Raw genomic sequence first — 11,586 nt, 5'->3', positions numbered from 1 at the left:
CATTCACTGAGCTCTACCAGAACAAAAATCCTACTCTTCTTCCCTACATGCTAACAGCCACTGAGATGCAATGGAAATCCCAGAGGACTATATCTGTCATCCATTGTGATATCCAACCAGGCCATCACAAATCACATCAAAGCAATCAATAATCATTCTGCATTTATATACATCCACTATCATCAAAAGCAAAGGCAATAATTCAAACTGAAGCAGAGTGGTCCAAACCACTACGAATTAAATCCTTTATGAAAGCACACACATTTCTACTTTCAACTTAGATATTAAGGCAGTTAGTCATAACCTTCCAACTCCTTTGCTACTCAGTGTTCCAGGAATTGGAGGAGAAGAAATGGTACTTAGCACCTCTTTTAAAGTATTGTTAATACCATTGGGAGAGGAAGCTATAAAATTTTGAGCAAAATTAAAAGGACCCATTTCAATCTACAAAGAATAACCCAGTGAATTTCCTCAGGCTGATACATGAAAGTATTGCATTTAATACCCTACTTTTATAAATTCTCTGTAATTATGTTTAATTAGCATAGAAGAGTAAAAAGGGAAAAATAAACTAGACAAATGGCCAGGGACTCTGAGGTTTGAATTGACATATTATTGTCCCCAACCTCATTGAACAGTCATTGTCTTTAGGCTATAGGCACACAAACCAATGAAGAAAATGGCTGGGAACCTGATGTCTAATTAATCTTAAAATATCTGGGGTGGGAGGGAAAAGTCATCCTTATAAGATTGATTAGATATGGCATGTGGAGCCTTTTTATATAATGGATTTATAAAGCAACAATTGATAATCAACGACAAGATTAGAAAAATGAGTTTCTGGTTGCCATGACAATTCAGACAACATTCCACCACCCGCTCTAACAGCAACACTGAAATAATGAACATAAAGATGGATAATGGAGCCCACGCAGAACTGGGTGTCAAAAGCTAAGGAGTTCAAGTAGAGGTGTTGGAATCCTTAACAGACTGACACAAGGATTGACCACTGAGTAAGGGGGAAATTTCCTTGAGGTAGAGCTCTATCTGCTTAATGCAGAATGGTTCATGAATGCCCACACCCAACCCCATACTAGAAGAGACTAACTTGTCATTCCTATGTCAGCAGGCAATTGCAGCTGACAATTTTGCAGAGAGCTTATCAGGGGAGAGAGAAAGTTTTTACACCCCACTCACTATGTAAATGAATGGTAGCAGATATGAACACATGTTTCAAAGTATTAAAAGAAAAGCTAATGAAAATGTTCTATTTTAAATTGTGAATTTCGAGAAATGAATATAGTGCCTCTTAATGTAACGAAGGGACAGGACCATCCAACAGGAATACACAATACACAGGTAAAGAAGAAATACAAAATGCATCTTATTGCAACAAAAAATATATCTGCTGCAAAGTGTATCATTAATTTTATATGAAAGACAAAATGCTGCCAGTGTTATTAATCTAAGACTACTCTTGATTTCAGAGATATTAATTAAAATGTGAAAAAATTGCATCCTGACCATAATGAAATATGGCAGATATTTACATGTATTCATACTGTTCCAGTAAAGGTTCATTCACTCATTCAGTTAGTGAATGGATATTTTTAATACCTCTGGTGTGCCAGCTACCTGTCCAAAGTGCCAGTTTTACATTCTCAGCCAAAAATATTGTTGTTTTTATGGGCCCTAGCAGAAGAATCCCATTGAGTGGACCCCTTGACACCTGTGGATACAATTCTAGAGTTCTAAATGAACACATTATGCAAGTAACTCAATAAGGCATGTCCCTCGCTGGTGTGTCATGATGTACTTGCATGCAATAAGAATGGTATTTTCTAAAGTTGCAAATGTTAGTGTCAAAGCCTAAGGATTATGGATATCTATGTATCTCCAACTTACAACTTCTCACGTTACCAACAAAAAGTTTATTTACAAATTATTTGCTGTAAAACAAATATATTTGCTATGAAACGATATGAACAAGTTTTGGATGGGGATCAGGCCAGGACATAAGTGCTGCTTAATTCACAACTACCTGCATTATTATCTTCTATTTTTCTTTTCAGACCACAGTAGACCTTTCCAACACAGGACAGCTTCTCCTCCCTCACATGTCAGAACTTCTGTATTCCCCTCACATCTGCATCCTCGTGGTGAGGGCAAGAGCAAAAATGCCTCATAGTTGCTCATGAACACTGTGGAGAAGCTGAGGTCTACCAGAGTAACAGCAGTATTTCTGGTACAGATAAATCTGGTGGTGTGAGTTGTAGCAGATGTAGGGACACCTCAAAGGAGCAGCCGTTGGCAAGTTCAGGATGTTCCTAGTCTGGGTTTTTAATGTTTTCAGTGAAGACAACTCAGATTAAACAGGATGGTGAGCTTGATTCTATGTTCAGCCCCATTCCGGATTCAAGCACTCTTTGCCTCAATGCAGAAAGGTGGAGTCAATGTCATTCAGGCTTGACCTTATGGAATGAATACGTACTACTCTTTTATTAAAAGCCAGAAATATGGAATCAGGTAATATGGAAGTGAGATAACTTCCACTAGTAGGACTTCAGGCAAGTTCCTAAACCTTTCTGAGTCTCAATGTTCTGACCTCTAATCATGAGCCCCAAAGGTTTGTGAGGTACAGATGTCAGTTACAATCACCACAGAAAAGGACAGATCTTTTACAACATAGTAGAATGTTGCTGGTAAGATATAAATGGTGGGTATATAGATGTTCCCCTAGATGTAAACTTTTTCATAATAAACTGTTGATTCAGAAAGTAAATATGGTTTAAAAAGCAAAAATGAACTATTGGGACTTCATCAAGATAAGAAGCTTTTGCACAGCAAAGGATACAGTCAACAAAACTCAAAGACAACCTACAGAATGGGAGAAGATATTTGCAAATGACATATCAGATAAAGGGCTAGTTTCCAAGATCTATAAAGAACTTATTAAACTCAACACCAAAGAAACAAACAATCCAATCATGAAATGGGCAAAAGACATGAACAGAAATCTCACAGAGGAAGACATAGACATGGCCAACATGCATATGAGAAAATGCTCTGCATCACTTGCCATCAGGGAAATACAAATCAAAACTACAATGAGATACCACCTCACACCAGTGAGAATGGGGAAAATTAACAAGGCAGGAAACAACAAATGTTGGAGAGGATGCGGAGAAAAGGGAACCCTCTTCCACTGTTGGTGGGAATGTGAACTGGTGCAGCCACTCTGGAAAACTGTGTGGAGGTTCCTCAAACAGTTAAAAATATACCTGCCCTACGACCCAGCAATTGCACTGTTGGGGATTTACCCCAAAGATACAAATGCAATGAAACGCCAGGACACCTGCACCCCGATGTTTCTAGCAGCAATGGCCACGATAGCCAAACTGTGGAAGGAGCCTCGGTGTCCAACGAAAGATGAATGGATAAAGAAGATGTGGTTTATGTATACAATGGAATATTACTCAGCTATTAGAAATGACAAATACCCACCATTTGCTTCAACGTGGATGGAACTGGAGGGTATTATGCTGAGTGAAGTAAGTCAGTCGGAGAAGGACAAACATTATATGTTCTCATTCATTTGGGGAATATAAATAATAGTGAAAGGGAATATAAGGGAAGGGAGAAGAAATGTGTGGGAAATATCAGAAAGGGAGACAGAACGTAAAGACTGCTAACTCTGGGAAACGAACTAGGGGTGGTAGAAGGGGAGGAGGGCGGGGGGTGGGAGTGAATGGGTGACGGGCACTGGGTGTTATTCTGTATGTTAGTAAATTGAACAACAATAAAATATAAAAAAATAAAAATAAAAAAAAAAAATAAAAAGCTATGATCCTCTGCATGGGGAAAGATCTCCACCTCAGAGTCTTTCTACTATCAAGAAGTGTGAAAGGTCTGAGATTATATGCTTCTTTCAAGCTAGCAAGTTAGCCTGACACTGTCAGGGATGCTGTAAGAAGACAGAAGACTCCCAGTTCAGAACAAAGGACTTTAACACTCCTAGAATATCAGCAGGTAAACAAGCTCGCCAAGCTCCACAGAATGACACAAAAAGAGCCAGGTAAAGCTACACGTGCTATAGGCCGTGCTGCAGAAGAGGAAGCTCAAGTGTGAGAAAACTCAAATGTTTCATAATGGGCAAGAAACCCACCTAACTTTTGCCCCAGAGGGAGACAGTGTCTTTATTTTATTGGAATACATTGGTCTAGAGAGAGATATCATCTCTATTTTCCAAGGTTATTTGTTCTATAACACCTTTGAAAAAATGGTCTGAAACAAAAGCAGTCAGGGGTGCTTCTTGTAAGGCATACAGGAACAAATTATCTCCTTATACTTAGTACGTACAAAATTAAAACTGAAAAAAATCTACTAAGTGATAGAATACAACAGTTTCCATTTAAGTAGTAGCTAAGCAGACATTGTGCCAGGTATTTAATACTGGTCGTAATACATAATTGGCACAAATAATTCCTGAGAAGCAGATACTTATCCTATCTTCATTTCACACACACATGCGCACACGCACACACAAGTAAAGTCATGATTCAACTAAGTCATAAAGCCAGAAGCTATAATATTACTAAATGATGGAACTAGAATTTGCACACAGACTCTATATTTTTTATCACCATGCTTTACTACCATTTTAAAATTATATGCGATATACTTCTATTCCTGCCTATATCTTATTACTTTGTAATTAAGTGTCCATGTGTCTGTCTTCTCCACTAAACTATAATCTTGAATATCAGAGAGACATTTTGGTTGTTTTATTCTCAAAAATCTAAAAGTATCTGGCTAGTACATACTAGATAATCAAAAGTACTGGTTGAGGGACACCTTGGTGGCTCAGTGATTGAGCATCTGCCTTTGGCTCAGGTCATGATCCCAGGGTCCTGGGTCAAGTCCCACATTAGGCTCCTTACATGGACCCTGCTTCTCCCTCTGCCTAAGTCTCTGCCTCTCTATGGCTCTGATGAATAAATAAATAAAATCTTTTTTTTTTTTTTTTTTTTTTTTTTTTTTTTATTTATTTATGATAGTCACAGAGAGAGAGAGAGGCAGAGACACAGGCAGAGGGAGAAGCAGGCTCCATGCACCGGGAGCCCGACGTGGGACTCGATCCCGGGTCTCCAGGATCGCGCCCCGGGCCAAAGGCAGGCGCCAAACCGCTGCGCCACCCAGGGATCCCAATAAATAAAATCTTTAAACAAACAAACAAACAACAATAAAACAGTACTGGTTGAAAGAATTTTTTTTTTAATTAGCCTTCAGTAAATTAGTCTCAGAATAAGAAGCTACTTCTTGTGCTTTTTGGTGCTTTATTCTGAGGATAACATCTAATTTCGGATGAATATTCATGATATGCTACAAAATAAACTAAACATTTTTATTCTCACTTTTAAGATAAACTACAGATTGAGGCAGTTATGACATTATTTAAAATGATCTTGCTTGACAATTTTTTTTAAGTCTGACTTATTCTGGAAACAGCTTAAACTGAATTTCTAAGGAATTTAATATGTGAATTTATGAAAGCTTTCACAATGACTCAGAAGAGAACAGTGGGATATGTCCCTTGGAGGTCATCTAGTCCATTGCTTTAAAAAGAAATGAACAGAGGAACCATTTGTCCAAAGAAAATATCCAAGAAAGCCCAATATTTAAGGAGATCAAAGTGGAAATTCTAGTTAAAATGGAATTAGAAATATGGAGCCCCCTAAGTATCTTCTCTCTCCCTATTGAGTTGTCTTCAAGGAGTGTTAGGGATGTTTCTGAGAGACACAACTTGAGATCTGAGAGACACAACTAGTTGAAGGACACAACTAGTTCCCTCTTCTCATTTCTGGGTTGCACTATTAAAGACCTATAGTTGCTCATCCAAGATGTCTACCGAATTAGTTAGTGGCTGAATTTATCTAAGAGTTTTTACTTAAGAACTTGAAATTTCACAGTGTTCATTCCACTCCATTGCCCCTTAATTATTACAAAAATATAATAATGTGACAGTTGCAGTTTTTCCCTAAATGGCATTATAAATGAAGATAACTAAAATCAAAATTATAAATCCTGTCATGAAAGCACCATGCTGGAAATCGTACTAACCCAACTTTCAGAAGTAATATGTCAAGAAGACTGCATCCAATCTTTCTTCTCTACTCATGTAAAAGCCACAATGTCTACAATTCAGCAGCTCTTGGAGATGGGTATGCCTGTTTTCAGTGCAGGAAGTGGGCTGGTCCATCTTTTTCTCCCTCAGTTTGGAAATTTGGTGCCTTCATAGCAAAATAATGAGATTTGCTTTGATAATGCTTTAGGATGTTAACTCTTGGCAAGGAAATTCCTAATGAATGCCACAACTTCAAAGTAAAGATTTTCATCAAAAATAATCTAAACAATAAACCAGTGTCAGCCAGCAACTCCTCCCCCAACCTCTTTCCTCCAAAGGGCTCTTAGAAGCCTATAACTGTATAAATATGTCTGAAAGGGGTAAAACCCTTGATCTGTCATCAGTCCCACAGGTGATGTGCTAATGTAATGCTTTCATTGAAATTTCCAGTCCACTCAATTGCCCACTTTTCTCCCAAAACCATGAGAATGCTGCAAGAGCAGTGAAAACATTGGTACCATTTTTTAGTGATAATACCTCACAAGTGCTGTGACACACTGAGGTGCAGTTGAGAACTGCTGTTCTGGGGACTGATTTCCAAATTCCTCATGGCTACAGATCCTGAAACCTATGCAGTGATCCAGTAAGTTATACAAATATATGCTCCTAATGATACATATAAAAACAATACTCTTGCTCCAGTGGAGTACTCCAAACATACCCTATACATTATTTATTTTGCATGTGATTTCCTTTGATAAGAGTAGTGTTACCATATCATGTGAGTGAAGAAGAGTAAGTAATATTTCAGTGCCTAGAATAATGGCCACACTCAGAAATAAATATGCATTGCATTGAATTCAACCAGTGTGAAGAGGTCCCATTAATATGACCATACACAGGCAAAGCAAATCACTTCACCTCTATCTATATCCACAGAGTCGTTGCCCTTTGGAGCCTTTTCACCCACTGATCTATTCAATTAATTGACAGATTTTCTTAAGCTTCTATTATATGTCAGATGCTTTGTAGCCACAAGGATATTATGGGGAGCAAGTCAAACACCAAACTCTTTGCAGAGTCCAGTGGGAAAGAAAGTCAAGACAACAGGTGAACATAGTGTGACACATGCTGAGAAAAGAGAAGTGAAGATACCTCAGGAAGCACAAAGAAGGGATTCCTGACTTAGACACAGGAAGTCAGGGAAGGCGTCACAGAGAAAGCACTGCCTAAGTCAAGACCAGAATAACCTGATAACCTGGCCTTTGTGCACATTTCTCCAACCTCGGCAACTCTCTTCCCTTTCACTCTCCATTTAGCCAGGGGTTAGCACTGTTTATGTCTCAGTTAGGATGTCACTCTTTGGGGATACGTACTCCTCCCTAGAAGACTAGTTTCTTGTACTTTTGTCTTCAGAATACTTAATGACATTCTTCATGATGGCTTCCTAAATGTCTCCGCAACTAGCCTGAAGGTCCAAAGGTAAGGACTCTTTCAGTTCTGTTCTACTTGTTTCAGGTATAGAGTTAGTCAAGTAATGGAATAAAAGGGCAATGGGACTGGAGAATTGAAAATACCAGCAAGGAAGTTATTGAGCTTATAGAATATGAACCTGGGCATTGATCTGCTACCACTATCAGATAGAAATCCTTGAGCACTTGTTGTGAGGCAAGCAACATTCCTGGAAAGAGGAGAGGGAACTTATGAAGAGGGTGAAAAGGGGGATCAGGAGACTTCAGTTCTACATGAGGCAGAAGAACATAGGTGGGGCAAGGTAAATGAATAAGAGACCTGGAAGGACATCCTTGATGTGCTGAATTTACAAATGACATGTAAAGGTAAAGAGGTAAAAACCTGGAATCATAGCAAGGCCCCAGGATAGCCATTGTGTGGGATGGCTCAAATGGAGAGGAGATGAAGGTAGTAGTGATGTCAGGATGATGCGGAGAAGGAAAATATTGAGTTATCCATGAAGATGCAAGTTTGAAAGATGAGAAAAAGTGCAAATCAAAGCAAAAAGGAAGGGCATAAGATAGCACAGCAAGATGGCTTCAGTTTCAAATTAGCAGGAGTTTTGCACAGAAATAAAGGAACATATGGCCTGAAAGTAATGCTGGAGTACAAGAAGTATGCCAACCCTACTTTAGTGGGCTGAATGGTGGCCCTCAAAAAGATATGTCCATGTCTTAATCCTTAGAGCCTGTGAATATTATCTTATTTGGGGGGGGGGGGAAAGGTGATTGAAGATGTAATTAAGTCAAAGATCTTGAGATGTAGAGGTGATCTGGATTACATAAATAATGAGAAAAATAAAAATTATCTGGCAGAAAAACAGGCAAAAGTTACAAACAGTAGAGAAAACAGGAAAGGCCAGTATTTATATTAAAAGATACTCACTTCTGGGCAGCCCTGGTGGTGCAGCGGTTTAGCATCCCCTGCAGCCCGGGGTGTGATCCTAGAGACACGGGATCAAGTCCCACATCGGGCTCCCTGCGTGGAACCTGCTTCTGTCTCTGCCTGTGTCTCTGCCTCTCTCTCTGTGTCTCTATGAATGGATAAATAAAATCTTAAAAAAAAAAATAATAAAAGATACTCACTTCCATAGATATGAGGTAAATGCAAATTTTAGAAAAGCATACTTAATTTTATACCCACTATATGGCGAAATTTAAAAATCTGATAATGTTGAAAGTCAGTCAAATGTGGGATAACTGGCTAACTGCTTAGAAAATAATTTGGCCCCATCTTAAGTTAAAATTTGAATACTCAGGGATGCCTGGGTGGCTCAGTGGTTGGGCATGTGCCTCTGGCTCAGGGTATGATCCCGGAGTCTCTAGATTGAGTCCCAAATTGGCTCCCTGCAGGGAGCCTACTTCTCCCTCTTCCTATGTCTCTGCCTCTCTCTGTCTCTCATGAACAAATAAATAAAATCTTTAAAAAAATGTTTTGAATACCTGGTGTCTTAGAAATTCTTCTTCTAGAGAAATGCTTATACATGTATTCCAGGAAATAATAGAAGACTATTTATAATATCAAACTTAAACAAAAAAGAGAGAAGGATTATTGAATGTTGTACGTTTACACCATAGAATACTATCCAGCAGTGAAAGCGAGTAAACCACAACCACACTCATCATAGGTTGTTCTATTGGTTAGTTCACTGCTTGTTTCTGTTGAAAGCAACCTTCTCAACAAGGCCTATCATAAGCAACCCTTCCAAGAGTGCCATCTACCTCTGGATTCTTCACACTTTTGATTATCCTAATCCTACTCTAATATTTTCTTAACAGACCTCACCTTCTTTTTTTAATATTTTATTTATTTATTCATGAGAGGGGCAGAGACATAGGTAGAGGAAGAAGCAGGCTACTTGTGGGGAGCCTGACATAGGACTCGATCCCAGGACCCCAGGATCACTACCTGAACCAAAGGCAGATGCCCAACCACTGAGCCACCCAGGCGACCCTCTAGACCTCACCTTGTTTGTTTTTTTTTAGACCTCACCTTGTAAGATCCAGTTCATCTATTGTTTATTGTCTCTCCTCCCAAGGGAGCCTAAAGTCCTTCAGAGTAGAAGCCCTTATCTGTTTTGTGTGGGGTACACTGGGCACATGGCAAAAGGTACGGCACACAGTCTACATTTAATAAAAAAAAAATGTTGAATGAATGAATAAAATGGAATCTTTCAAACAATATTTAGGGGAGAAAAAAAAGGCAAAGAATTCCTAATATTTATAATCAAGACTAAATAGATGATTTGAGAATGGAAATAGGGATCCCTGGGTGGCGCAGTGGTTTAGCGCCTGCCTTTGGCCCAGGGCGCCATCCTGGAGACCCGGGATCGAATCCCACGTCGGGCTCCCGGTGCAGGGAGCCTGCTTCTCCATCTGCCTATGTCTCTGCCTCTCTCTCTCTCTGTAACTATCATAAATAAATTTTAAAAATTAAAAAAAAAAAGAGAAAAAAAAAAATAAAAAAAAAAAATAAAAAAAAATAAAAAAAAAAAGAAAAAGAAATAAGATTTTAAAAAAGAGAGAATGGAAATATATGTAATAAATCTAAAAAGAAAAGCAAGGGTACAATTAAAAGAACTCCAGGAGCATATCAACCTCTGTGCCCAAAGCAAAAAGAACTCAGAGGGCTTTACTAGTGTTCATGATACTCTATGTGGGGGTTATTTGTTTTATTTCTATGCTTCATAATGCATTTATGTATTTTTTGACTATCAAGTTAGACAAAATTTCTCACACATAAAAGGAAAAAACAACAGAAGTTAGCATTTTAAAAAAATTATACAAGAATAGACTAGGTCACAGTAAATCACAGACACACACAATCTAATAAAGATTATTACAGACAATGTGACCAGCCCAGCACCTGAAAATGGAGAAATGTACAAGGATTTCTTTTTTATTTTTAATTTTTATTTATTTATGATAGTTACACAGAGAGAGAGAGAGAGAGAGAGGCAGAGACACAGGCAGAGGGAGAAGCAGGCTCCATGCACCGGGAGCCCGACGTGGGATTCGATCTTGGTCTCTAGGATCGCGCCCTGGGCCAAAGGCAGGCGCCAAACCGCTGCGCCACCTAGGGATCCCTGTACAAGGATTTCTTAGCTATACTCAGAGGCTAATATGAAGTCATGGAACCTCACTGATAGAAAAATAATGAAATATTAATTTCTTAGTCTTTTGTACATCCTATGTATTTGATAAATAAAATCAGGAAATAGGAGCCTCCATATTTCATCATATCCGTCACTCCATTAGTTAAAATATGTATCAACAAAGACAAGAGCACTGCAATCAAACTGTGAAAGACCACACAAGGTACATTCTGATTTTACAGATTCAAAAATGGACACCAGTGAAATAGAGGAAAGACAAGTTTACATTTCCATGTGTCTCTTCCAATCGGTCAGCCACCCAATATGTAATGTTATAGATCTAAAGGAATACCTATGCTGGGGAACAGCCTCAGAGTTGAACAGCCTCAGAGTTTTTAAGTTTGCTCTGATAACAACAGCTCATCGAAATTCCTTAATGAGCAAAATTTAATAAATGTTTCATTATTATCTCTGTTATTATAATTTAATGAAAAGGGGCTATAAGATGATCAGAGGCATGATTTAGGACCAGGTTCTGTTTTCTCAAGCGTAGTTTGAAATCTAAGGCCTTCTAAAATATCATACATCCCTGGTATCACAGTGAACAATCATGATAAGTTCTCATTTCAAATACTTCTAAATCATAATATATTTCAAACATTCTTAAATCTAAATGGAAGCGTAACAGATAAGATTTTCATCAGTTAAATAGTATCTGGGGATGTCCATCCGCCTGTTTAGTCACCAATAGCAATCTCCTGTTTTATGATGGTGCCAGTCATTGTCTCAGGTGGTTCTGTCAAAAACTAAATTTCATTTTATTCACTTTCATTCAGTTTACAAACAGAATGCCTAT

This window comes from Canis aureus, chromosome 5, assembly GCF_053574225.1.
Source record: "Canis aureus isolate CA01 chromosome 5, VMU_Caureus_v.1.0, whole genome shotgun sequence".
NCBI classification, from domain to species: Eukaryota; Metazoa; Chordata; class Mammalia; order Carnivora; family Canidae; genus Canis; species Canis aureus.
This window is presented reverse-complemented; position numbering follows the sequence as displayed.